The sequence below is a fragment of the Melanotaenia boesemani genome, chromosome 1 (assembly GCF_017639745.1).
Source record: "Melanotaenia boesemani isolate fMelBoe1 chromosome 1, fMelBoe1.pri, whole genome shotgun sequence".
In the NCBI taxonomy this organism is placed as follows: domain Eukaryota; kingdom Metazoa; phylum Chordata; class Actinopteri; order Atheriniformes; family Melanotaeniidae; genus Melanotaenia; species Melanotaenia boesemani.
In genome coordinates, this window is record NC_055682.1 from 16,770,357 (window position 1) to 16,797,864 (window position 27,508).

General features: G+C 35.9%; 1 protein-coding gene across 3 annotated transcripts in view; it reads left to right on the forward strand.

Annotated features, from left to right (window-relative positions):
- gpc5a (glypican 5a) overlaps positions 1 to 27,508 on the forward strand; it is a 148,765-nt gene that overhangs the window by 87,738 nt on the left and 33,519 nt on the right. The window lies entirely within an intron of this gene.

The following is a 27,508-nucleotide window of genomic DNA, read 5'->3' on the forward strand; positions in this document are numbered from 1 at the left end:
TGACTGGTTTCTGTGGCTTCAGACAAATAAGAAATGATGTAAACAGGTTTCCAAACACAACACACAAACTAGATGCTACCGAGGAGAACAATATTCTTGAAGCATATCAGACTGAAAAATCAAATATGGCCTACCATAGCAACTAATATGTTTTTTCATGTGCTATTTAATTTACCTTGTTAAATTTTTGCTCTTACAATCTATTATTTTAAAGTTGTGAGATTTAAAAAAGAAAGCCAGTTTTTGATCAGTGAAGTCAATATAAGGAGGAGTTGCGTAAAGACTTGGTGCAGTCTCCACTTTATGACAGCAGTAATAATAGTCATTAAAGATAATAGTTGCTATGGGGACATTATTGCAATCAAGGCCTGTAAGTTGAAAAATTATTGCTCCTCAGTGGTTCAGTAACCCTCCATGAATCACAGTAGCAGAGCTCTCCTCTTCATTTTGTTACCTTTTGCCCTCTCAGCACATGGATTCCTCCTCTCCTCTCTCTACTCTCCGTCAAACATGCTAACAACCTGATTAATCACCCTCCCTCGTTTTGCCTATGGCAACTGCAGTGAAGTGGGGGTCATCCAAACACGCCATTCTATCTGAGAAAATGTTTCCTCTGCTTGTCAGTCTTACTGGAGGCTTCAGCAGCTCAAGCAAGCCACATAACAATCGCTCATCTGAGGCTGTTGGGAGGCTCTGACATTTATCAGCCATTACAGCCAAGCCGCCCTTTCCTTGTCATAGGCCAGATCAGCCTGTCTCCTGTATTCATGACCCACTGTGTGTTGTGACCTCTTCTGAACATCTGTCCCTTGCTGCCTGACCCTCACACAAACAGAGGAATTCCTTCAGGAATGGACCATAAGACCATTATGGTCCATTCCTGAAGGAATGAGGTAAATATGTTTGGTAAATATATTTATTTAAGGTATTTTTCATTTAGAATTCATAGGTATGTAGAATAAAATGAGTCAATGAATGTTATAAGCCAATGATATAACAGAAAAAAAGTTTGACAAGGGAGATTTAATTAAAAGTAACTTTCTAACTTGTAAAATGCATAATAAAAAAGGAAATTGTTCATTGACCCAATCTGAATAAACACCGTCTGGAGCTACAGCAGCTACTCCCCCTGCAGTAGCTGAATAAATGTGGTAAGATAATTCATTTTTAAAGATGTTAATTAAAACTATGGCTGACAGTAGCTGAAGTTAAAGTGATATATATACTAGTGGTTTAATTGAAAACTAATGATAAGCGTACTGTCACTGGGAATGTCCATTTCTTCAAGATTCCCTTTAATAATTTTTGAGTTGCTACAAAAATATCCATATTCTTCCCTTTTAAAAGCTCATTGTAGCTGTTAATACTAAGAGTGTAATAAAGTAGCCTATATTTTTTAAACAATGTTGCTTTCTGAAATGCTTGTTGCCCCTTCAGTACCTAATCCTGCAAACCCAAAAATGTTGTTATCCAGTTTTTGTTGGTAGCTTTCTAGTTATCATTAAACCCTGCATTTCTTCTAAAAATACTGCCAGACCACTGTCAAGGCTGCCAGATCATGTCAAGTTGACCCCTTTTTTCTAATCTGTTCACACCCACACTGGTGGTACACATCCAGTTAGTTACAAATGCAAGTTAATATTTTACATGCAACCTTTACTTGGATAATACTACTTTTAAAAAGGCAATGCCCAACATCAGAAAAGCTCTGCTGAATGAACAGAAGTTTTCCTCGACTTAAGATTTAATTAGATGAAATATTACAGTTTGGTTGACTTGTTGCTGCTCTAAATTTACTTGAAATGATAAAACCATTTTCTTCCTACCTTCAAGATCAGCCAAATAATCTTAGCTTTAATGAAACTAAATTAAATGGAAAATAATACATTATTAATTCCATGTGATAAGTATGAACATACAATGTTTAACATTGAGGGTCACCACTTTCTGAGTATATGTGTCTAATCTCTCAGCAAAGTCACCTCTATTCACGGCTGACATGGTGTTATACTGAAAATGTTTTGGAGTCCTGGCAAATGTTAAGCTTGTCTTTTAGCTTTGTTTTGGTTTATTTACTCTGTCTCAATAGTTTCTAAATGCTCCATTAAAGCCTCTTTTTCTGTGGATAAAACATCGTGATGAGACATGACCAATATATCCTCAGCAGTATGCTAAATATAGGCAGAGTTAATCGATCAGCACCCACCATTTCTCTCGATGTCTCGAGTCTTGACAGAGAGAACACAAATGTTCTGTCTGCGTGTGTGTGAATCGGCCTTGTGCTTAGGGATTTTGATGGGTGGTGGACATCTTTTCAAATGATACACAACTGCATGACAAAAAAAGCAGTCATGCAGTGGTGTATCATTTGAAAAGATGTCCACCACCCATCAAAATCTACACTCAGTTCCTAATGTTTTTCTTAAATACCAGCAATTAAAATAAGAATGCAACTTTGGAAATAACCAAGTGAATTAGCAGCTATGTGCAGGGGTTAGCACTCCTGCACAGATATTAGTGATGGTGTAGGACATCATTCTGTTTATAATTCTCTCTATTGAATCAGTGATCAGCAGTGTTTCACAATAGGTGGTAGTGATAGACTCCAGTTTCTAAATACTAAAAACCGCAGGATAGAGTTAAACCCATTTAATCTGTATTATGTTGTGGAGGATCTCTTACTGCGTCCATATGCCGCTTGGTGCTGAGCTGTTGGCATACTGTTGATGCTGTGAGTGAGAGGTGACCATAGCGGTGATTCCACTGATAGTTTTCTCTAAGCTCATTAGTAAGAATCACCCTATTCTCACTGCATATATTTTTAAATGACACAATTATTTTATATACAGAAATATTTCAGTTTGACTGCTGTCTGAATTCGGTGGAGTTACACAACTTCCTTTAGAAACAGAGTTCATAAATTGGCTACCATGAGGTTAAACCACTGTGGTGTTGATACAGTTTTAATGAATGCTGTTAGGTTTTGCAGTACATGTGCAGAAACTTCAAAACAGGAGGCTGGAGACAAAACTGTAATATTAAATACAAGAACCACAAACAAGCTCAGCTATAGAAATAGTTAGAAAACTGCATGCAGTGGAGATCAAAACGTGTTACCAAATACAGGACCAACAAGGAAAAATCTGAACAAATACGGTTATCTAGGAGTAAATTAAATCACAAAAAAATGGGGCAAAAAGTATCTGATGAGGTGCTTTGTTTTTTGTGCTTTTTCTTCAGTGTTTGTACAGTTCAGTCTAAATTTTATAGATGTAAGACTGTATATTTGTATTTCCAGCTGTCATTTTATTGCAAGAGTGCCAGTCAATCAAAGTAGATTAAATGCAGCGATTTTACAGTCACACAATCAGATAAAGAGCTTAAAGGCCGTGTATAATTTAATTTGATTTCTTTCTTTATATATGCATAATCCTTCTCTTTTGTGTCTGATATTTATCTGCAGAACATGCTGATGATAGATCAGTGTGATAAAGAAATCAAATGGGATGAGCTCAATATAGACAATGCAGCCTTGATTGAAGGGATTATCCTCATTATGCAAAATTACCATTGTGTGGAAATGTCATGTATGTGACAAGATGTAGCAATATGAGCCATGCACACTTAAGAAATTTCAAGGAATTTTAAAAATATTTAATAATATGCATTTACTGGCAACAAGTGGAGGGATAATTTTTATCAGGTTTAACATTGGGGTAATACTAAAACAGAAAACTCACAATTCCAAAATATTGTAGGTAAAGGATGCATCCAGGGTCATTCATGCATTTTTTTCCTGCCACATAAATCTCCATTTTGACAGTTATACACCTGGCAGTTGGTTCAGCAAACATGCTCATTTGACTTCTCTTTAATTAAATTAAACAAACATTTAACCCTGATGAGAACTTCAATGTCAAAACAATTATAAGATCACAGTGTTGTGTATAGCATCTGGTTACAGAGTAGGTAAAACACCATAACTAGCATTTTAATTACTGATTATAACACACATAATTGGACTTCTCATTAACAAAATCTATAATATTTCCAGTTTCTGTGCAGCTGTGTGGGCTAAGGCTCAGGCTGTAGCAGTGATTCTACATATTTACATCCCTGAATAACAATTAGAAAAGTAATTTTACCTTTGACATTCACACCTTGAGGTCTCTAATATTATTTATTAATGCATTGTTTGTCTTTTGATTGTGTTACTGCTGGCTGAATTCTGTGAACATAAATCATTGATCCTTAGCTGAGTGGTTTCAAGTAAATGGGATAAGTCATTGCTACAGCAATTTTTGAATAATTGAGACTAATAAGATGGTTATGCACTTTGTTAAATAACAATTGTTGGAATATTTCTCTTAGTCATCTCCTTAATCTACATTTATTATTCACTAAACACATAATATGGAAAGGGTGATGAAATTTTATTTAATTCTTAAGGTTTTTAGTTGTAAATGAAAGTGTCATGTCTAAAGATTTAACATTTTGATTGGTGTAAATGTTTGAACTGCCATGAAAATTGACTCAAAGTCATTTTTAATTTTTTTTATTGTTCTTAAGCTTAGATGCAGACTGTCTATATGCACTGAAAACACCAGGTCTATTTAACATGATTTTCTTTACAAACTAATTTGATAACATGAATGTGATTTTGAGCCTCATTCTGTATTTCTAAAAGGGTTAGTGATGTCTCAGGGGTTACAGCAGCTGTCCACCAGTTGTAAGGTTTATAACTCGATCAGTTTATACATGTGTTGAGTAACTTCTTAATTGCTGTCTGATCTGTGAGCAAGTATATTTCCATGACATTAAGGACATAGAAAAAGAAAAAAAAAGCTTGTCCTTTGTCTTTACACCACTGTGTCAGACTTTATCTGAAGAAATATTCTACTGGATATTGTTTATTTAGTCTTAATAAGCCCAGTCATGTCCTACTCACCTGCATCAGTAGAAGTGGCAGACACTCACCTGCTGCCAAAACATTTAATGTTGTGTTAATTTGATGTGGATGATGTCCCATCTGCCTCTAAGTCTAGCCATGGGAAGGGCTTCTCTTACCACAATAGGATTTGGATCAGTGCCACTTCAAACACTGAATTTGCCCCTTTTGGTTTTATTTACTATCCTATTCAAATCCTCCTTGCCCAAGAAAAGTTTCATTTTATAATAAAATGGTCCTCAGTGTGGCATGTTTTGCTGAAGCATATGAACTACAAATGATTTATTAAGAAAAAAAATATTGAAATGAAACTAGAGATACATGTTGAGATGCTTAACTAAACAATGAAAAACCTACTAAATAAACTTACTACTATATTTTCAGTGCTAAAAAAATGCACGCTATTTGTAAAAACAGTATCAGCTTATCTGAATATTGAATTGAAAAAAGTGGTTTACAGAATTCTAAAACAGAAATATTTTTTTGCTTTTTGAAACACATTTAGCCATTCAGCAGCATGATTTGTATGTTTTTACCAAAACACCGGAGAGGTTGAATGATCTAAAACTGAAAAAAAGGTGAAAAATGTACAATTAATTTGGTTATTTGTCAAGAGGTCTGAACACAATTTGGTTAAAACAGAGCATCCCAGAGACTGTGAGCTTCACAAATTAAGATAGAACAGGATGTTTTGGATAACATCTAAGTTTTTCTTAAATTGAGACATTGCATTTTATCACCTACTGAGAGACTTTGGAGTATGAAATAAAATAAAATTAAAATAATTAATTTTTTTCATTATTAAATGACAAACTGAAAAAGGAGACTATAGATTCAAGATTTTCTGATTTTGTCAAGCAGCAATTGTTGTAACTAGTTTCAAAATGCATTCAGAGCAAAAAAGAAGGCCAGTTGCATTTGTTGAGTTGACTTTGTTAACTGACTTCATGCACTTTGAGTTAATTACAGAGTTTAATTTTTTCAAATAATTGTATTCTGTTCTTCTCTGCATCACAGTGTGTTTACAGTGGGGTTTGTAGATGGAAAGTCCATCTCATCTGAAGTGGTGGATCAACAGTCTGACATTTCCATCCTAAGTCGTCTCCAGTTACTTGTTGATTTTCAACATGTTCGCTTTAGAAGAGGAAAATCAAGATTTTTCCATGCCTCTTGTTACCAAATACTAACCATAGCTTTCTATGACCTGTCAACAATGGCTGTAGAGGAGAACATCTAAGAGGTTTTTCATGCTCCAAACCCAACAGGCAGCTAGAGGCCTCTTATCTGGCCTGCCATCGTTTAGCTGCAGACACTGTGACTGCTTGCACCCTGAGTGCTGCACGGCAAAAAGACATCTGTCAGACACAGTGGCAGCAGCAGAGTCACAAATCGATTTCTAGCAAGTAAGGACAATGAGAGAAAGGGAGGAAGCTCTTTCATGCCTCTTATTAACAAATAGTGCCTCAGCAGAAGGGTTTTAAATGTTATCTGAGCCTCTATCACACTGACCAGTAATGATCTGTGAATATAGCTTATGAAACTCCTACTCTCTGATTTTGTATAATTGAAGCTATAACAGCATTCAATAGGGGATTCAATAAAAATATTTTACAGTGTAAAATATACTCCATCTGTAAATGAGAGATATGAGAGATGAGTAGTACGATCATGACCATTTTGTTAGCTATATACAGTAATAGGGCCATCACTGAAACATCGCTAGAACTTCTCCTACCATGCATTGGAGCATTTTCCTGTGCCCATTGGAAAGCTCTTTATTCTCGTTACAGTTTTAGACCAAATCAGGTCACCCGCTGTGGCTTCTGCCCTCTTCTGTGCCAGTAATAATGGGATCAAAATAATTTACAGTGATGTCTCATTAACTTTTGATCAAGTAGCTTTTAATATGTAGACCTCTACGTTGACTTTCATTACTAGATTAGCGAAACCTGCTATAGTAATCAAAAAGGAAGCAATTCAAGTCAGAAACTGCCTCTCCTTTCTTCAGGCAAATTGGACTGAGTTATTTATCCAAATATAGTTTTGTGGTCACCTGAAATGTCTAATGGCTATTTAACAGTGAAGTAGGTGTAGCATCATTTTCTATTGTGTTATCCATTGTGTCTTAAGTGTCAATGAAACCATGCTGCGATTGGTCTGGCTTATAAATGAGTTAAATGAGTATATTGTACATCCAGCTGTCTGAATGTGACTGATACTGAGGAGCTGTAATGCAATTACATTTAGGAATTGAATCTTCATGAATTGCAAGACAATCAGAGCACCTTAGAGAATTAACCAGTCACCATTACAGCAGTAAAGAGATGCCAAGAGGATCTGCACCTACTGGTTGAATGATCTGAGTAACGTTACATCAAAGCTATGCTGCACAAATAAATCGAGTAAAAGTGGAGTCCCAGCCACACTGCCAAGCACAAGGGAGGCCAATAGTGATCATAAAAGATTCTGACAAGGGAATAAAACCATCTAAATACTGTTCAACATGTAAACTCCTGTCAGGCATCAGAGTCTTGAAACTGAAGAGACATGTGTGTCAATACATGAGCATAGCTCAGCGGGGGATTGCAAACAACACCAGAGGCCCAGGGCACCAGCTGCTGAAGACAGAGCCGTCACTGGAACAAATGAACCTGAACGCTGGCTAGATTAGACAGCTTTTGAAGGAAGTACTCAGATCATACAACCCTGTACTGGGAAAATACTTGATAACAAGCAAAAGCCCTGAAAGGAAAATATTTTAAATAAAATTGTGAGATAAAAAAAAAAAAATATTGCCAGTATGTCAACAGTAAAAGTACAAATTTTTGCAAGAAAGGGAACCCAGCCCATTGTCTTATAGACTTCTTCTAAATCTATTACACTTGTTTTAAAATACTTTATGTTGGAATTAACATTTGCTGTCCTAATTGATGAAGTTGAAGTACATATATATATATGCAAGGCAGTTTATTTGTATAGCACATTTCATGTACAGGACAATTCAAAGTTCTTTACATAAAACAGGCATTACAGATATTTAGAAATAGTAAAGGGCATCAACACATAATCACAATAAAATAATAAATTACATTAAAATGATTAAAAGCAAGATAAGTTAAAAAAGTTAAGATGTAGATTTCATGCATAGGTGCATGAGAAAAGAAATATTTTTAACCTGGATTTAAAAATGTCTACATTTGGTGAAAGTTTAATCTCTACTGGCAGTTTGTTCCACTTGTTTGCAGCATAACAGCTAAATGCTGCTTCTCCATGTTTAGTCTGGACTCTGGTCTGGACTAGTTGATCTGAGACTCTGGATCTAAGAGCTCTGCTAGGTTTATATTCTCTGAACATATCATAGATGTATTCTGGGCCTAAACCATTCTGGGATTTGTAAACAATCAGAAGGGTTTTAAAATCTATTCTCTGACTGACTGGAAGCCAGTGTAAAGATTTCAAAACTGGTGTGATGTGTTCAGATCTCTTAGTCCTGGTTAAAACTCTAGCAGCAGCATTTTGTATGAGCTGCAGATGTTTAATGCTCTTTTTAGGAAGTCCTGTTAAAAGACCATTACAGTAATCCAGTCTACTGGAGATGAATGCATGGATAAGTTTCTCTTGGTCTTCCTGGGAGACTAAACTTTTAATTCTGCTGATGTTTCTGAGCTGGTAAAAAGCTGTCTTAGTGACAGCTTTGATGTGGCTGCTGAAAGTCAGGTTTGAGTCTATCAACACTCCAAGGTTACAAACTTGGTCGGTGATTTTAAGAGCCCGAGTCTCCAGGTGTTTGCCAATGCTGACCCTCTTCTCTTTGCTACCAAACAGAATAATATCAGTTTTGTCTTCATTTAATTGTAGAAAATTCTCCCTCATCCAGGTGTTTATTTGCTCCAGACACTAACACAATAAGTCTATTGGACTGCAGTCATCTGGTGACAGAGACACATAAAGTTGTGTATCATCAGCGTAACTTTGATAATTAATGCTATAGTTCTGTAATATTTGACCCAAAGGGAGCATATGCAAGTTGAACAGAAGAGGTCCAAGGACTGAACCCTGGGGGACTCCACAAGTCATGGCCACTCGCTCGGATTTATTGCTGCCGATCGTAACAAAATAACTCCGGCTTTCGAAATAGGACCTGAACCAGTTAAGGACCGCTGCAAAAAGTCCAACCCAGTTTTCCAGCCTGTGCAACAGGATTCTGTGATCTACAGTATCAAACTCAGCACTGAGATCCAACAGAATCAGGACTGATACTTGACCAGAATCAGTATTCAACCTAATGTCATTTAACACTTTGACCAGAGCTGTTTCAGTGCTGTGATGAGGTCGGAAGCCGGACTGAAATTTATCAAGATTTCCACTTTTATTTACAAAGTCATTAAGCTGGTGAAATACAACTTTCTCAATAATCTTGGAAATAAAAGAGAGGTTAGAGACAGGTCTATAGTTGTTCATTATAGAGGCATCTAGAGTCCTTTTCTTTAGGAGTGGATTAATAGTAGCTATTAGTGACTTGGGAAAAATGCCTGATGCCAGTGAGCTGTTAACTATCAGTAGGAGATCACTTTCTAATGAGGTAAAAACTGTTTTTAAAAAGTTGGATAGTATCATGTCCAGAGTGCATGTTGTTGATTTCAAATGCCAAACTGTTTCTTGTAGGATTTTTAAATCAACCATTTTAAATTGCAACATGACATCAGAATTATTTCCGGGTTTTATACACAGACTAGTTTTCTTGTGTGACTTTGTGGAATTAATATTTTGCCTAATTGTTTTAATTTTTTGACTAAAAAAGTTGGCAAATTGGTTGCATTTCTCAGTGGAAAGGAGCTCTGAGCTTATCTGTATAGGAGGATTTGTAAGTTTTTCAATCATAGCAAACAGAGTGCGAAAATTGTTGACATTCCTGTTAATCATTTCAGATAAATGCAGCTGTCTGGCCTTGTACAGCTCATTGTTATAGTTACGCAGGCTTTGTTTGTACAGCTCATAGTAAATTTGAAGTTTATTTTTCTGCCTTTTCCGCTCAGTTTTTCTGCATTCTCTTTTTAGGCTGGTAACCACAGTGGTGCTTCTCTATGGTGTTTTCTCTTTGCTCAAGTTGCTCTTGATTCTTATTGGTGCAACAGCATCCATTACATTCAAGAATGATCCAGGAGTCCATCAACTGACTCTGCACTGGTTGTTGGTAGTATAGCTATGGCCTCCACAAACTTAGCACTTGTTCTTTCATTAATGTACCTCTTCCTAACGGAGAAGCAGGTTGTTTGGACATTCAGAGTGGTCAGTAAATCAAACAAAATACAAAAATGGTCAGACAAGGCCAAGTCAGTGACCTCAACAGAAGAAATATCAACACCCTTTGAAATAACCAGGTCCAGAATGTGACCTTGAATGTGGGTCGGTTCTTTTACATGTTGCCACAAACCAAACATGTCCAATATGGAAGAAAATTCCTTGATTTATATATGTATATGTATCTATATGTGTGTGTATATATATATATATATATATATATATATATATATATATATGTGTGTGTGTGTGTGTGTGTGTGTGTGTGTGTGTGTGTGTGTGTGTGTGTGTGTGTATAATCAAGTCAAGACACCTTCATTGTGTTAAAGTGGGTTAAATAACTTGTTGCCAGATGAAACAAATGAGCAAATTGCTCAACTTTTCTTATGGAAAAAGCAAATAGCTGTTAAATCGAAGTGGTTTTAGTCCAATAGCGTACTACTTTATCATTATTTTCTTGGCAAACTGTGTAGTATAATACTTAAAGTATACGTATCGCAGATTTTTATTTAGGCAATGCACTTAAAGCTATGTAATTATGAAATGGATGAAAGACACTTCCCACATTTGAGATTAGAATACTAATCCTTTTAAATAAAATGTAAAACTAATTGAATCAAGATTTCCCCAGTATACTCAGGCTGATTAATTAAATTTATCATGGGATAAATATTAACTAATTTGCCAGATTTTTATGTAACAGTAAGCTAATTACTGTGTAGACTAGCACAACAGTTTTAACAGATTAATAATTAAATAATTTTAATCTGAGAAATGTTTAGTGGAAGGAAAGGGCTTTCATGTACTGAGATACAAAAAGTTACACTAAAGAAAAAAGGTTTAATAAAATCACGAGGTGTGCTCTTGGAATGTCAAGTACAGGGGTGTATTAACTGTGCTTTGAGTATGTGTTTCAGTCAGAGGCACAGGGGACACTTTGGTGGTTGATGAAGGAATGAATTCGATTAAACTTATTAAAAAATTTAATTAATCAAAATAAAGTCTAAAGTTGAAATGATGATAGCGGCTCTAACTTGCAGAGAAAAACTATAGCAGCTCACAAAGCTGATTAGCAGGAAAAGAGCAGGAAAATATGAACACATTACTCCTGTGTTGACCTCTCTTCATTCGCTGCCCTGTCAAGTTTGAGCTGATTTCAAGGTGCTGCTGCTCACTTATAAAGATTTAAATGGCACTGCAGCATCTCATTTTGTTGACCTTATAATGTTCCTTCTTGTGCTCTTTGCTCTCAGGGAACTGGTCTTTTAAGGCTTCCCAAGACCACTGAAATAAAAAAATTAATAAACACCATCAGTGAGCGTGCTTTTTCTTTCAGTATGCCAATGCTATCAAATAGTCATCCTCAAGATATTAGGCAGACATCCACTTGTTCACTTTGTTGAGTCTTAATTTGTCTGTACTTAACTGTTTTAATCTTGGTATATGCGTTTTTTAATTGCCATGTACAGCACTTTGATTAAAAATGCGTTATAAAGTTTTTATTATTATTTTTTTTATATTATTATTATTATATAGATATATATTTGTGTTTTCTAAGTTGTTTACATTATGTGACCAGCATTTGTGGCTCTTTGACAACATAATGCTCAATATCAAAATGCTGTTCCATGGAGGCTAAAACCAGTTCGAGTCAGATCCCCATGAAGCACTCATACGGGTTCATACGAAGGAGACTTCTATCAGTTATATAACATACAGCTGGCAGCAAAATTAATAATTACATGGAGTTCCTTGGACAGTGGTGGTTGAGTATTTTTCTTCCAGCTGTACATGCAACCAATCAAAACTGAATAATAAGAGAAAGAAATGAAAAAAACATGTGGTAGTGAAAGCAAACTGGGAGGAGAACTGGAGGACAATGAAAAGTTCACATGGTGGGCTGTAGGTAGGTAAGATGGCTGCAAGAACCTGAGAAATAAAAAATCAAAATAATAAATAAATAAATAATTATATAAAAAAAAGCCGTTATTTGTCTACTATAGATGTATGTATATGTCTTAGAAAACCGAAAACTCTTAGATTTTATGGATGTTTCTGCCTAAGGTTTATCATTCATTTCTTTGCAACTGGAGACAGTTGAGGTGAGCGTCAAGGACATTTAATGACAGACAAAGCATTCATGAGTACATTAGTAAAATGGTTCCTGTCATCAGCAGACAGATGAGGTGGCTGCCAGAGATTGCTGAAGAAAGACACCATCTGCCATTTGGGAGGCTTATTCAGCAAATGACATGATTACGATTATATATTCTCAATTCAGCACTTCTGAAAAGTTTATGTGTCTCATGCACACTAATTTTAATTATATTTTTTAAAAGTTCATCTAAAAAGGTGAATGAACTTCTTTTAAAAATTTAATTTAAAAACCAACATTTTATCATGTTGTTAATTAACTTTAGGGCTAAATGACATCACAGTCAGTAGCACCACTCCTGTTTGGAGTTTACATGTTTTCGCTGTGCTTATGTGGGTTTTCTTTTACTATAAAACATGTATGCTGTATTTATTGGTGATTTGGTTGGATTGCATTAGTCTATGTGACTGGTGAACTGTCCAGGATGTACTGTGCCTTTTGTCTAGTAGCTGCTGGGATAGGCTCCAGACCCTCTTGCAAATCTGCATTGGAATAAGCAGCTATAGACGATGGATGGATGGATGGATGGATGGATGGATGGATGGATGTGACTATGCATGGTTTCCTCTGGGGTGGCCCTGTAATGAACAAACCTATCCAAGGCACATGTTGCTTCTTTCTCGCTCCAGCCTTTATCTAGAATAAAATGGTATATGGCTAATTTAATTAATCACTGTGACCATAATAAACTTGTAATGAAAAACAAACTCTTAACTCTTGTCCAACAATAAGCATGAACTAGCAAATTCCAGAAATAATTCTTGGCTCCTACAATTTCAGTGTTAGAAAAATCCCAGCAGGCTCAAAGGAAATCTACTGATAAGTCATTTATAAAAATAGAAAAGATGCTCCATATGCTCAATGCTTCATTGGTTATGAAGCATTGAGCATATGGAGCATCAGTTCTATTCTTATAAATAACTTGCCACTGATTTTCCTTAAAGTCCTTTCTGGAACAAAACTAGCAAGCTGACTTCAAATTTTTAAATGCCCTGTCCTTATTGTCTGAAGGTAATCTAATCTAATACTATGGAAAACAAAATCTAATTCACTCCCATATTGCTGTTTTGGTTTTGCAAAACTCTAGTAGCAGAAATAAACATAAAATTAGGAAAAATATTTTATTCTAGACCTCAGAGATCACTGATTGTTGTTATACACACACATACCCCTAACCCCTACACCTGGTTGTTTTTTTGTAACATTGCTGCTTATGTGATGGTGGAGACGTCTGAGACCAATCCAAAAGTAGTTGCTCAAAGACATAGTGTCCGTGGTAGTACATTTCAACACAAACAGGCCTTATTCCCTAATAGCTATACAACATATGTTGACATATGAAATAACATAGCTTATATCCTGTAACATTACTGAAATAATTAGATTGATCCTGCACTTAATTTGATTTAGGCTGAGAATATACTTGCCATTAATGACGTGTTCAAGTATTTATGCTGTTGAGTCACATAGCTTGTGTTTGTTCGAAGTGCATGTTGTGCACACCCTCTGAAATTAAAATTACACATATGCAAGATTAAATATAGAGGTGACTAGTACAGGCACTGAGAGGGCAAATGAGACCACATATTCAACATTTTTTATTTAAAAATCTTGAATACCATCTGGGATATCACAGCTGTTCTTTTTCCTGCTGTAGTCTTAACAAGCCAAATACTAACCCCCTCTTTGGCAACATGTTAATTGTTTGCTTTTTAAAAATCCTATTTTCAGGTTCTGATTTTTTTTTTGCCACTCTGCTAGTGAAATCCTCTGCTTCTTTATAAATAATAATTTTAAATGTTATAACGTTTTACAACCCTAATTCCAAAAAGTTGGGATGCTGTGTAAAATGTAATGAAAACAGTGCAATGATCCACAAATCTCATAAACCCATATTTTATTCCCAATAGAACATAAACAACATATCAGACGTAGAAAGTGAGACATTTTACCATGTCATGCAAAATATTAGCTCATTTTGAATTTGTTGGCAGCAACACATTTAAAAAAAAAAAGTTTCAACAGGGACAGCAAAAGGCAGGAAAAGTAATTGGCTCAAAACACACACACACACACACACACAAACAACAACAACTGGAGGGGCATTTAACAACTAATTAGGTTACTTGGCAACAGGTTAGTATTGGGACTATATATAAAAGGAGCATTTTAAAGAGCCAGAGCCTCTCAGATGTAAAGATGAGATTAAACTATGGGTTCATAATATTTGCAGATCATTGCATTCTGATTTTAATTAAATTTTACATGGCATTCGTATTTTTTGGAATTGTGGTTGTATGTGTTGCTTTCTCTGATGATTCTAGGTTGCGTTCACATGCTCAAGATTACTAAACTGTCTCAAACAACATATTAACCCCACTGCCTCCTACTCATCCAGAGATTTTTCAAGGTTTTAGCTTTAATGTGGGATTAGCTTATGTAATCATTCTCATGTGACTCATCGTGAATCCCTCCTCCATTTTCTGTGGGCTTATCTTCCTCATGTGGATAATTGTGCACCTTTTTTCAACTCAGTCTACTTTTTCAGCTGTCGGAAATGATAGACGTGTGCCTTATCAGGGTAGTTGTTATAAGCAAGAACTACTGAGTGTGAAGCTGTGCATGCAGACATCTTCTAACATTTCAGCATTGAGTGGTTGCTTGTCTCTCCGCATTGGCCTTGTGATGGACTGGTGTGCTGGCAGCAGCTGGGATAGACTCCATCCCCCCATTACCCTGATGAAACATGAGATATTGTAAGTCATAACTTATAAAGCTGTTGGATAGTTTGTTCATATTATTCTATGATATTGAAGTATTGCCTTAATGAAAGAAGACCATGTGAGCCTAGAAAAGTCTTGATCTATGAAAACACTTTTTCAACATGAAACATTGATGTACACACAAAAGCCATATGTGCACACTACCTTCATATTTCTAATAGTCAAAGGACTTTTTCTTTGTTTCATGTTCTTCAAGTACACTGAAAAAATACCTTTTACTTGCTTAAGAATAAAAAAAAAGCCTCACATCACTGAGCTCCAAAGCAGTCAGATGAAAGCGTTCAGATTAATATCTGCTGTGTATTAACATATGGTCACAGCTCAGATTGGGTTGTGTTTCTGATGAAATACACACTGCATGTGGGTGCTTTTGACGTCATTGCCTGCTCTAACATGGCTGGATGAAAATGAAATGCAATTGCTTTTTGATTTGCCACAGTAAACATAATGACATTTTTATTGGAAGATAATAGAAACCTTGCATTTTCTTTATCATTTCCCTTCCAGGTGTTTATGTCTTTTGAAGCATAGCTTTTTAACCACAGTAAGTTGTCATTATCTACAATGGCACATTCCTGTTTTTCAATCATTTTCTCACACTATGCATGATTTAATGGCTCGCTTAATGAGCTGCGGCTTGAATGTGGAAGGACATCTCATTGTGTTAATGAACCATGAAAAGGGCAAGCACACATCATGGTGTGAACTGTTTTAATAATCAGCTTGGTGTCAGTTACACAGCCCATCTACCAAAAGTCTGCTCTGTCAGTAAGCCAAAATGCTGAATGTTTCATTTAGTCAACGTATTCTCTGATAGCTCGGCAATCAACTCCCAACGTCTTCTTGTCTCTCTCCTATTTGTCTCTCCAGCTCTCCCTCACTGTCAAGGTAAATACTGTATTTTCAACTCTGTACTGACTATCTGTCACAAGTTTAAATGGGATCTTGAAATTGTTCAATAGCTTTCTCATAGCGATAAAATATCAAATGAAAATCTTATTTTATTGGCCTCTATCACTGTGAGCGTGATGTTGACAGTTGAAATGGTCACAGTTATTCATTTTCCCTCTTTCATCACTGACTGATTTGTCTTTTTTACATAGTGGACTCCATTTCAAGTTTTCATTTCTTATCTCCTTTTATCATTTCATCTTTTTTTAAGTTGTCTTTATCTCAAAACTGAGAAAGATTTGAACCTGTAATATATAAACAAGAGTCAACCGCATAGGAGGTAAATGAATAAAAGTGCATTTAAACTTAGCACAGTTAAAGATGAGATCCTTTACTTTTGCCTTGTCTATGAATGCAACTTGCAGTTGGTTTTTGAGTGTTTAAGCACCTTAAGACCCACAATTATGCTAAAATGCAGCAGACTAAGAGTGCCACTACCAGTTTACTCGGAACTACTAAGGTGTAATGAAACTCTAGGCCCTAGGGTTATATTTGTAAAAGCCACAAATGAATGAGCTCAGCCAGCGTCAGTTAGTTTTAACTTCAGGAGACAATGATGAAACATTCTAATTTATTATTGTAGAACCATTGTACCTTGATTTTCATACCCATGCACCAGTCTGGAAGGGAGATTTATCTGTGCAAAAACAACAGCAGCAATTCTTTTGTTCTTACAAACAATGCAGCTGCTGCATTACAGATGTGACGATAAATCCCTGTGTTCAACAGTGTGCTTGCACCTCCAGAGTCAGTGCAGACAACGGTAATTGCACAAAGTGCTGTACACCTTTTGGAAGTAACTTTTGGCTATTTCAAGTCAAACTTCTCATATCAGCAGGAAGTTGAACTTTCCTCTGCCCACCTTCTAGTTTGTTTTGCATTGCTCCAGCTACGTTATGCTAACAGCCCAGAGCACTACACAGCACAGGGAGGCTGAGCTATCACAGTATCAGATTATCAATGCATGATACAAACGAACAATAGCAGTTTAGAGGTGAAGAGCTTTGGTCATTATAAAAAATGTTTAAGAAATGTGGTAAATGTAGTTAGAGGCCTGTGTGACAACTATTCCAAGACATACAGGTTTAACTGGTTTTAATTTAAAAGTGACAAAGGTAACAAATAATTTTTGCTGTAATGTAAGCAGTTAATCACAGTTTATATAATGTTATTACCATACCTACCTTTAAACTGTATTTTCAGCAGGTTTTGCAGGTGGCAGTAGAGAAAAAGGTATCAGGATGCTTCCTCTGGAGACCATAGTTAAAATTTCATTGCATCCTTTCAACCAGACTGTTATACTAATTGCCCAATTAAAACATATTACCACCAGATCACATTTAGCATGATGAGAAAAATGATTTATGTTTTACTCAGAGATAGAATAAAGGGGAAAAAATGTACATGGTGACCTGTGTCTAAAACTAAGCTACAGTTGAAGTACAATCTATTAAATGGCCAGCAGGAGGGCAATTTATGTGGCTGCAAAAAAGTGTTTGTATAGAAGTCTTTAGAGAAAGACTTCACTACTTGCTTGACTTGTAACCAGTGTTAACATTTTTTCAATGAGCATATGAGCATACCCCTCCTGCTGGGATAGGTTCCCATGGCCTTGCATTGAAAAAAGCAGGTACTGTACAATAGATGGATAGATAGTGTTTATCATATTAAATGCTAGATTCACATTATATTCAGTTAGTTATAAAGATTATTTTTGTGAGTTATGTTCACAGTTAGAAGACAGATGATAAAGGTAGGTAAGTCTTAGACCAATACTCAGTTATGACTGAAAAAATGCAATGTAAGCAGTTTCTGGTTCCCAGTCCTATTGACTGCTGGCTCGTAGCGTCCTGTTTCAAACAGCCAAAATTTCAGTTGTTGAAATGGCTTCAGTTACTTATTTTACATCCATTAATGCTGTTTATTTTATTTATTTAGTGTTATTATTATTATTATTATTATTATTATTATTATTATTTATTTTGATTATTTTATTTTTACCAAGTTATAATTTATATTCTTTTCTTATCCATCTTATAATCTTACCATCTGCTAAAATGGTGCTGTCCAAACTGCTGAACTCAAGCCTTTAATATGAAAGTCATGACATTTCTGGAGTGGGTAAAGTGTCAGTAATTGCAGAAATTCTGCACTACCTTGTAATACCAGCTTATGTTTGACAGTGGCTAGAAGTGATTCTGTTTTCTAGTTTTGTTCACATACAATACCTTCAATCATCATTTACTGTTGAGCCATTTTTGTTTGTATATCTAAGGGGAAAGCATGTGGAGTAACCCCCCCCCACAGAAAAGTGTAAAGCCTCTTATAAGAACTTGAAAGTGGACTTCCATGATTCACACTACTTGTCAGTATGGTGACATATGACAGGCAGGTTTTGTCTTCTTCCTTTTCAAGTCCTCTTAAAATTTCACTCAGCCTTCATCTTTGGACCTCCAAGGTCATCCTTAGATGTGCATCAGTAGCCCTGGCAGACCCACACACTCCTCTCCCATCATGCCTCCTCTGTGTCTGACTGCCCTGCCAGGCAGAAAAAAACAGACACTGTGCTGCAAGAACTCTCAGCTCACCCTCGCTTTCAAAAGTCTGCACACACCACAGCCACATCTATACACTGGGCTGCAGTGATGAACACGCACATATGCCCACACACTCTCACATACAGCCGTGTACAGGGACATGTCAGGTGAAGCAGCAAAAATCCAAGTCACCCAACATGAACAAGGTGTTTGAATCTTCTTGTACTGGTTTTCTGTGTTGACCTTCAGTGATAATGGATGAGAAATAATGGAAAAGCCTGATATGAAGGGCGGAAACATTGCAGAAGTAGGTTGCTGTTGGGCACAGTCATGGATAAAGTGGAAAAGTTTGATGTCATATTGCGTTTAAATTGTAGTTGCCATTTAGATTGCCTTGTTTTTTTTTTTTTTTACTGCATCAGTTCACTGGAATAAGAAAAAAAAAATTCATAAACCTCTCTCAGCTTCACTTTCTTTCATGCCTGCTGGCTTTTTCACATAAGCAGCAGTACTGGTCAAACCAGTTTGTTGTGACTACACTAACTATAAAAACATACAAAACCAAATCAAATAAAAAAACCTTTTAATATTTTATTATTATTGTTATTATCATTATTATTATAGATTATTTGGCTTCTAATGTCATATAGACTGACATAATTAAGAGGTAACAGTAAAGTGGAAACAGAAGCTGTGTGGTAAATATTTGCAGTATTAGCACGACTACTGGCCTGCTGTAGCCTCAATCAGTGTACATGGAACAAACACTATTTCGCTTAAGTGATAGGTGTGCTAGTGTTTTCAGTTTTTTCTTTTTTTTTTATATGTTTCACAATTATGATAATTAGCTGTCTTTTTGGAGCAGATTTACGTGTAGCACATTTTTATTAATCAGTACCTTCAGTAGACATCAGTCACAGCGCTCTCAAATTGAAGGGTCAGTAATGAATCCTGACAACTGAGTACAAGCTAAAAGCTAACCATATAAAACAAGTCAAACCCTCAAAAATTCCATAATAACTTGTCCCAAGTACAGGTAAGATGTAAGATGAATGCCGAATCAGTCGTCGTCAGGGGGTGCATCGCTGAGAAAATCTACCAAAGTTCTGTAGTACTTCTTTAAGATGGTGAAAAACAACATCTCTTCTGGTGAACACCTCTGAATAAATTTAGTTTCAATATTGAAAATCATCTGTTTGTGTAAGGAAGAGTGTTCTGATTGCTCTCTGCTCTGAGAAAAAAAAAAGGAAAACGAACTGGTAATTAAATTTATCCTTAACATGATGTCTAAAACCCTGTTAGAATGAGATCTTCTAATGATCCTCACAAAAGTGAAAACATTTAGAAAATTAAATATTTTAATATGCTATAATTAGCAATGTACTTTTTTTTATTTTGACAACATGTGAACATGAAGTGTTAAGTATATTATGTGTTCCATTACCATGAGTTAGACATGGATTTTAGCTTTCATTATTTCTTTGTTCTTTAGAGGAAAACATCTCTTTCAAGGTATGGATTCTGAAATAGTTTCGGTAAGGATTCTAGGTTATTGTTCATTTGATTGTGCCACTTAGTTTTTGAAACCATTTATTTGTGTTTCAAATTTGTCATTGCAACTTATTTGTTGACTGGAGAGAAGACTGAAGTGGAATGTTTTTTAACGTTTGTTTTCCTGCTGGATGTATCCTTTAGAAAAAGGTTAGACTTCACTATGAAGGGATGTTTCTGGTTAGCAGCTGAGAATGGTGTAGCATTTAAATTATGCTCAACTGGCACGAAGTGGACTTGTGTGTGCCAAGATTCACCTCTTGAGTGAGACGGCATCTTATGTTTCCTTTCCTTTAACACCAAGATGTTACTGATTTGATAGGTTAGTTTTTAACTAATTTGCATCCTATACCAACATGTTTCACACATATCAAAAGTTTTATATATGTTTTCCTCTGCTCCGTCATCTAAGCCTGGTGAACACACGACCTCTGTGGCCTCATTTCCCTCCTAACTAGACAGCAGGGAAACCTTGTAGAGTCTTTGGTGCTCTGACATGTACATTTTCAAGGTTCAGCAAGACATGTCACTGAATGCTACCCTTTACCTTGCTGTTGTACAGCACTTTTATTCATTAACTCACAACATTTCTGCTAACCCAAACAAGTCTTCCTTTGACCTTGCTTATCGGCAGTTTTAGCCAGTGAGTTGCCGCTGACATAATTTTGCCTTTAACCATTTCAGCTTCCTTAAACTGTAGACATTTTGGAGAACATCTCAAGAGAGAAGAAACCAGATTTATCACCATGCATTGTTCTTTTTTTCTGATTTATTATGCACTGCTGACCTCTGGAGTCTTACATATTGAGCTGAAACCACCGAGTTTGTTACCATGTTTGTGCACATTTTAAACCTCTGTGACAGACACATAACATAATCTGGTTTGATAAAAAAGAAACAAAACAAAACAAAAACTGGAGGCACTAAGTGCAGGACCAACCATTTGACAGTGATAACCATCTAGAACAGGAAGTGTACCAGTGTCAGCAGCATTGCAACCACACCATCCTATCAGTCAGATATCAGAGAACAGATATGTGTTAGTGATCTGTGATCCCCCTGTGGGAATCGTGGCTTTTTTTTTTTCTTTTTCAGAGTTCGCCTCTCGACCCGCAATGACTTATTTTCCACATCAGAGTAATTGAATGTCACAACACTGTTTGCAGTGCTAAGAGGCCGAACTGTCTCACTTCTCACAAATCACATCACTTAATTGGCAAGATGTACAGAGCACACACACAAAGTTGTAAGTGATAAGGCACATTCGCTAGCGAGTATAGTTCTTGGCCTTCTCCGAATGAGTTTGCTTACTAATAACATAGTCCTGCCCATAAGCATAAACTGCTTTAACATTTGCTGTGCTTTAAAGTAAACGATCATTCAGATAATGGACATGTGCTTTCTTAAATAAATGTTTTATAATATAAATTAGTGCTGGGCAACAATTAGAATTTTTAATCGCGATTAATCGCAGAATGTCATGCGATTGTTACACACAAAATATTTTTTTCTTTTACTTTACATCATTTTCCACAAATATCTACATCCCTTAAAAGAAAGTCTGTTTATCCTCTTTTTATAAAAGTTTTATGTTCTTCTTTATTTTAAAATCTAAAAATGGAAATAGAAATGTGGTTCTTCAAAAATAACAAATATGATATGGTGGCTCCTCCTTAAAAATATATCTATAAAGTTGCCTTTTTGAAAAGTCTCGTAACATTTGCAGCTCTAACAGAGTTTTATTAAGCTGGCTGAGGAAAAAAAGGCTCTTTGGATTGGAAAGGCTGCAGACCCCTGCACTAAACACATAAACAGATTTAGCAGCAGTTTTCTATTTAAACACCCAACAGTTAAAATATTTCTTCATATATATTTATAAAATCAAATATTTATGAGAAAGAAGGATGAAATGTTCAGGATTAACTAACTAAAAGGTAAAAAGTGAGCAGGATGGATTTAAAGCTGTGAAGCTGCTTCCTTCTAAACACAGAAGGAACAATATGTGATGAATATCAGCATCAGGTGAACAGACAGAAAGCAGGATTAGACTCTCACAGCTTCTAGATGGTGAGGAGAGAGAAATACTCACAATATGCACAATAACTTCCATCCATGCACCTTTAGTGTTTCATTATCCATATTTTTGGCCAAGAAATTCTCTAAACTTTAATTTTTAGCTTCACTACACCTGCACCCTCCACTACCGGGAGTTAAGGGGTTAACATCTCGTTTCCGGGTGTAGCGTCAGATGTATAAATGTAACTATAAACATGTGTGGTATCCACAGAAAGTCCAGAATCTCAGCTACCAGCTCAGCAAAACCATTTCTATGAACAGCACACAGTTAAGACGACAAATAATTCAAAGACCAGGTACAGAAAGTCCGAAAAATATATAAACACAGATGATGTCCACCCGACGGCATGAACACGGACAAACGACTCCTCTACTGAAAGCTCACATCTCACAGATTTCACAGCTGGAAGTTTCATCTCGCTATGACCAAGATTCACCGAATCAGAGACAGAAGAAGTCCTGATTTATGCTTCACGTTTGTAAAAGTCAGAAAACATGTCTTACCTTTGCTGTCTTGCATAAATTAAAACCGCATTTATTAAAAAAAAAATTTAAAGTCTCTCATTGTCTTTTGGGAGCAGTTTTCCGTCCAAAAATCACGATGTTCTGCCATCTGCATGGGTTTAGACAAAGAGAAACATCCGTTCTTCTTCTTTCTTAAGTTCCAGAAAGAAAACATGTCTTCATTTTAATAAACCCGCTTTCTCCTGATTACATCAGACGCACCGTTACAGCAGGGAAGGGAGACATGGACGGCATGTTTCTGTCATCAAAGCCAGCGCCATTAAAAAAATTAACGGCGTTCATAAAGCGCTGCGTTAACGCGCGATTAACACGTTACTGTGCCCAGCACTAATATATATGTAAAACTTGTCATGAAGAAGTTCATGGATCAAGTGAGAACATTAATCTTCTAATAAATGTCTACATGAAAACTCAGTGGATTATGTCCATCTTTTCATCTAATGTATGAATAAAACTCATCCATGCAGATCCATTCAAAGATATATATTTGCAAAGATCTCAGCCTTCACAGATAGACGGATGTAGAGTTCTGCAAAAATCCCAAATACCTAACAATTAAGAGACCTTAGAGCAAATACGATGGATTGATAGAATGTTGACTGGCTAAATTCTGGTTGGAACCAGAACCTTATCAACATTTTTACAAAAATTTTCCAAAGTCAAAAAAGCATTGCCTATAACGACTTTTTCTAGCATCAATCCATACTTTTACTCGGTTTACATTTACTTGGTTTTACAATGTGTTCTTTCTCCACAAAATTAAATGAGCTTTTTCTTGTGTCAGAGCAAAAACCAGCACAGAAAAAAATAAATCAAGAGGCATCTATGTTTTAAGTTGTTCCATATTTTGAGCACTGCCCCCCCATGTTAGAAGCTGTATGCAGCAGTGTGTCTGGCTTCTAAGACACAGTGCACCTGATGTGTGTACATATCCCCTATCTGCAGACTAATAAATACATGCAAGTGAGAAGTGTTATATGGCTGTGAAATTTCAGCTTCAAGTAACAGTGACATTAGGACAAAGATGGGTGACATAATCATCATTACCATTTAAACTTCTTAAATTAATTGAATATTAGGCTATAATAATCTGGCTGACAGAACTTTAAATAATCCAAGAGAAGAAATGCTGGTGAGAGAGGAAAAATGGCTTATTTAGCAGGTCACCTCGGTACCCCAAATTAATTAAAAATTACCCCAAAGTGACAACAAACAAAAACAATAATAAAAGATTAAATTGTATTTGTGTGCAATGATAATTTAGCAATCTACAGCAATTCATTACAACATTAAACATGTTATCTTTGTAACTCAAAATGACAAAACTTTCCATATCAAGCTTGATTTACCAAAAAAGACAACTGATTTAAGACTGGATTTAAGAAATACAGGACAAACACTGGTGTAGCATGAGACTGGGGATGGATGCAACACTGTGCTCAGCATCAGGGATGTTTGCGACTCATGCACAGTTTAGACCAAGCTAGTTTTCATGAGTTCATGAGTGTTTTTGTTGCTGTTGTTTGCATTCCTTAAGACATACATTTATGACAAAATTGTTATTTTAGTATTATTTGACCTGGTGAGTTTCATCAAGAACAAAACAAAAATAAATAAAACCCCAAAAACTAACAAAAAAAAACATTAAAAAAATGTAATTGGTTTAACTAATCCAATAAAAGCATTTACCTAAAAGCCTAATAGGAGCAAGAACCAATAAAATATGAAGAGGTAAAATGGTGTTCTCTTCTCATGCAATATGAAACGAGTGAATGGTGTTCAACACTAGCCATAACTGTGTAAAGCAGTAGTTTACCAGCCTAGGGTCTGGGACCCCACCAAGGCTGTCATCCAAAGGGCATAGGGGCTCCCTAAGTCTTTGAACATTCAGAGTCATTGTGATTAAAAGTTAGGACCATGTCCACACAGAGATGAGTTGGAGTGTATCCAGCCAAGTTTTTTTTAATGATCTGGGCATTTCTTACATATGGAACTGGCGTTTTGGGAAAAGTAAGGCTACATGTTGTCTAACTTTGGATCAATTGAAGAACAGGTCTCAGCCAGAATACAACATTTATTGTGAGAATCTTGCTAATGAAAGCATAAAACCAAACATGATTTCTATATGGGTTGGGGCAGGGGGTTCATGGCTTTTTAGTATTTGCAGAAGGGGGTCTGCAAAGAAAATAGGTTGGAAAACCACTGTTGTAAAAGACTTATCCCTCCAGTACACAATTACAACAATAATAACAATTGCTACAACACATTTTCTGTTTTACAAAAAATAGGTAAACATTCTTGCAGATGTTGGTAAAACTGGAACTAATGCCCAGTAAAATATTGTAAATTTAATTTAATTGCAAGTGTAGATGTGGGAGAAAGCATCATGTCAACCTTTGGCTGATCTTCTTTCTCCATCTCTCAACCTTCAGAGGAAATTTATCCCAGTTGGACTAGGCACCTGATAAAGTGAAATAATTTTAAAGAATATGTATTTGTAAAGCAAGAGGCGTTGTGTTATTAAATATTGTTCATAACAAGCTAATATTTCATTCAGAGCATGTTTTGTTGACTCACTGAATTCAGAGTGGAGTCTGGTCCTGATAGTAAGCAACTAGTCTTTAAAATCAGCTAGAGTTGTAAATGGGTCGGTGGTAGGGGCTTTGATGAAGGATAATTGAAGGATAATTGTAGGTTTCAGTATTAATAGAACAACATATTGACACCTGCACCATGCAAAGTAAACATCAAGTAAACATTAGACCTGGAGCTGAGAAGCCCTGTGGAGTAGGAGTTTGATTATTGCAAACAACCTAAGTGGTTTTTGTGTTTCCTCTTGAGTGGAAGAATGTGTTTTCCATTTTAGGCCAAAATTTCCATTTGATTGCTGTCGATGATTGAATGTCTGCACAGTAAAAGGCACCCTTCCTATTAGCCTGTGTATACTGTATTGCCGAAATCTAAAAGGGAGAAATGCATAATAATAAATGCAATAAGTCCTGACCCTTAATAAAGTCAAAATTTCCTGTTTAATTGCTTTAGCTGTCAAATAATGGTGACCCCTTACTTTCTTCTAATTATTTAGTCAAACGTGGTGGGAAATATTTGACTTAAGCAAAGTTTTAGATGGAATATATATATTTATAATAATTAAGGTTAAAATTATAACTTTTGGATCAGTTTTCAAAGAAATAGCAGAAATACTTGACTGGTGGGATGGTATATCAATTGTTTGTTCTTCACCTTGAAGTCCAAAATGCCTGTAGAAGAATTAAAGCAGTGCCTGAATGACCTTATCATTTGTCTTCCGACTGATTTAATTGCGATTCACCATCATTGGAAAGCGAAAGTGAAGTTGAGACAAGGATAATGTGGTGGGCAGGTGGTGGTAAGCAATTTAACTCCTCTTTAATACTCACTCTCTATTTAATATTCAATTGCCTTTTGTAAAAAATTGACTTGACATTGTACTTATAACAGTATATTGCTACAACATCACTACTTGGTGAGGTGCTTGGTGCTACTTCAGTTTCATTTCATCATTTGGATGGTAAACTGAAACAGGACGTCTTTGTATCCTGCAATACTTGATAAGAAAAAAGCTAAAAAAATAGCATTCATATTTAAAGAGAAAACAATTGTCTACATGAATACCTGTTTAAGTGTGCAATATTTGCATTGTAAGCTTTAAAAAAAAGCACGTGATGATGTGATCTTCGGAGTTATGGTGTTTTTTTTCTTGGGTTTAATGAATATAAATCAGTTTATCTTAGATCTTTAAAAGTTATGTTGATTTAACCTAGTTAAATTGTCTATGCAGTGTTTTGATGTGTAACAGCAACATAAAATTCACTGTTATTTGAGATGTTTTTCCAGGGTCTTGAAATTAAAGATGACTGCTTGTGCCATTATTGTATACACAAACAAAAGGAAAAAGAAGAGAGAGAGATTAAAGACGCATTATGTAACTTTCCAACCTTAAAACTCCACGTTCCTGTTTCGTTTGATGGCACAGTAACATCTATTATGTGCATTTCTCATGTCTGAGGATGAAAAACTAAACTAAACTACTTTTTCATCCAGGATGCTGCATGACATTGCAGCCAAATTTTGCTTTTCGCACCGTGGCACATGCTAAAAAACGGATATAAACACACCAGCTGTTTTAAACATGGACCATGGTTGATTCATTAGTGATGCAAAAAGACATTATCAGAGGAAGAGAGGAAAAGAAAGAAAGAGACAGAACAAGAGCGAACACCACAGGTAGGATGCAAGATGGATGCCATATTAGCTGTCGATAGGGGGCAGTAACCCCCTATCGTTGTTGGGTAGTAACGCGTTACTGTAATGACGTTACTTTTGTCAGTAACTAATACATTTAATGCATTATTTTTTAAATAAAGTAATTCAGTTACCTTTACCCCATGGTGCATTTATCTGTTATTAGCTACATTTTGGTTAGCAGCTGTGAGCTTCTCCCTGTTTACAACAATGATGGAGCATGACATGGGTAGTGTTGCAAGGTTCGCTGGTTGGGCTTAATTTTCTGTGAGCAGGATGAATTTAAAGCTGTGAAGCTGTTTCCTTCTGAACACAGAACGAATAGCTGATAAATATCAGCTGTCAGGTGAACAGACAGAAAGCAGGATTAAAATCTCAGATTTCTTGCATATAAATT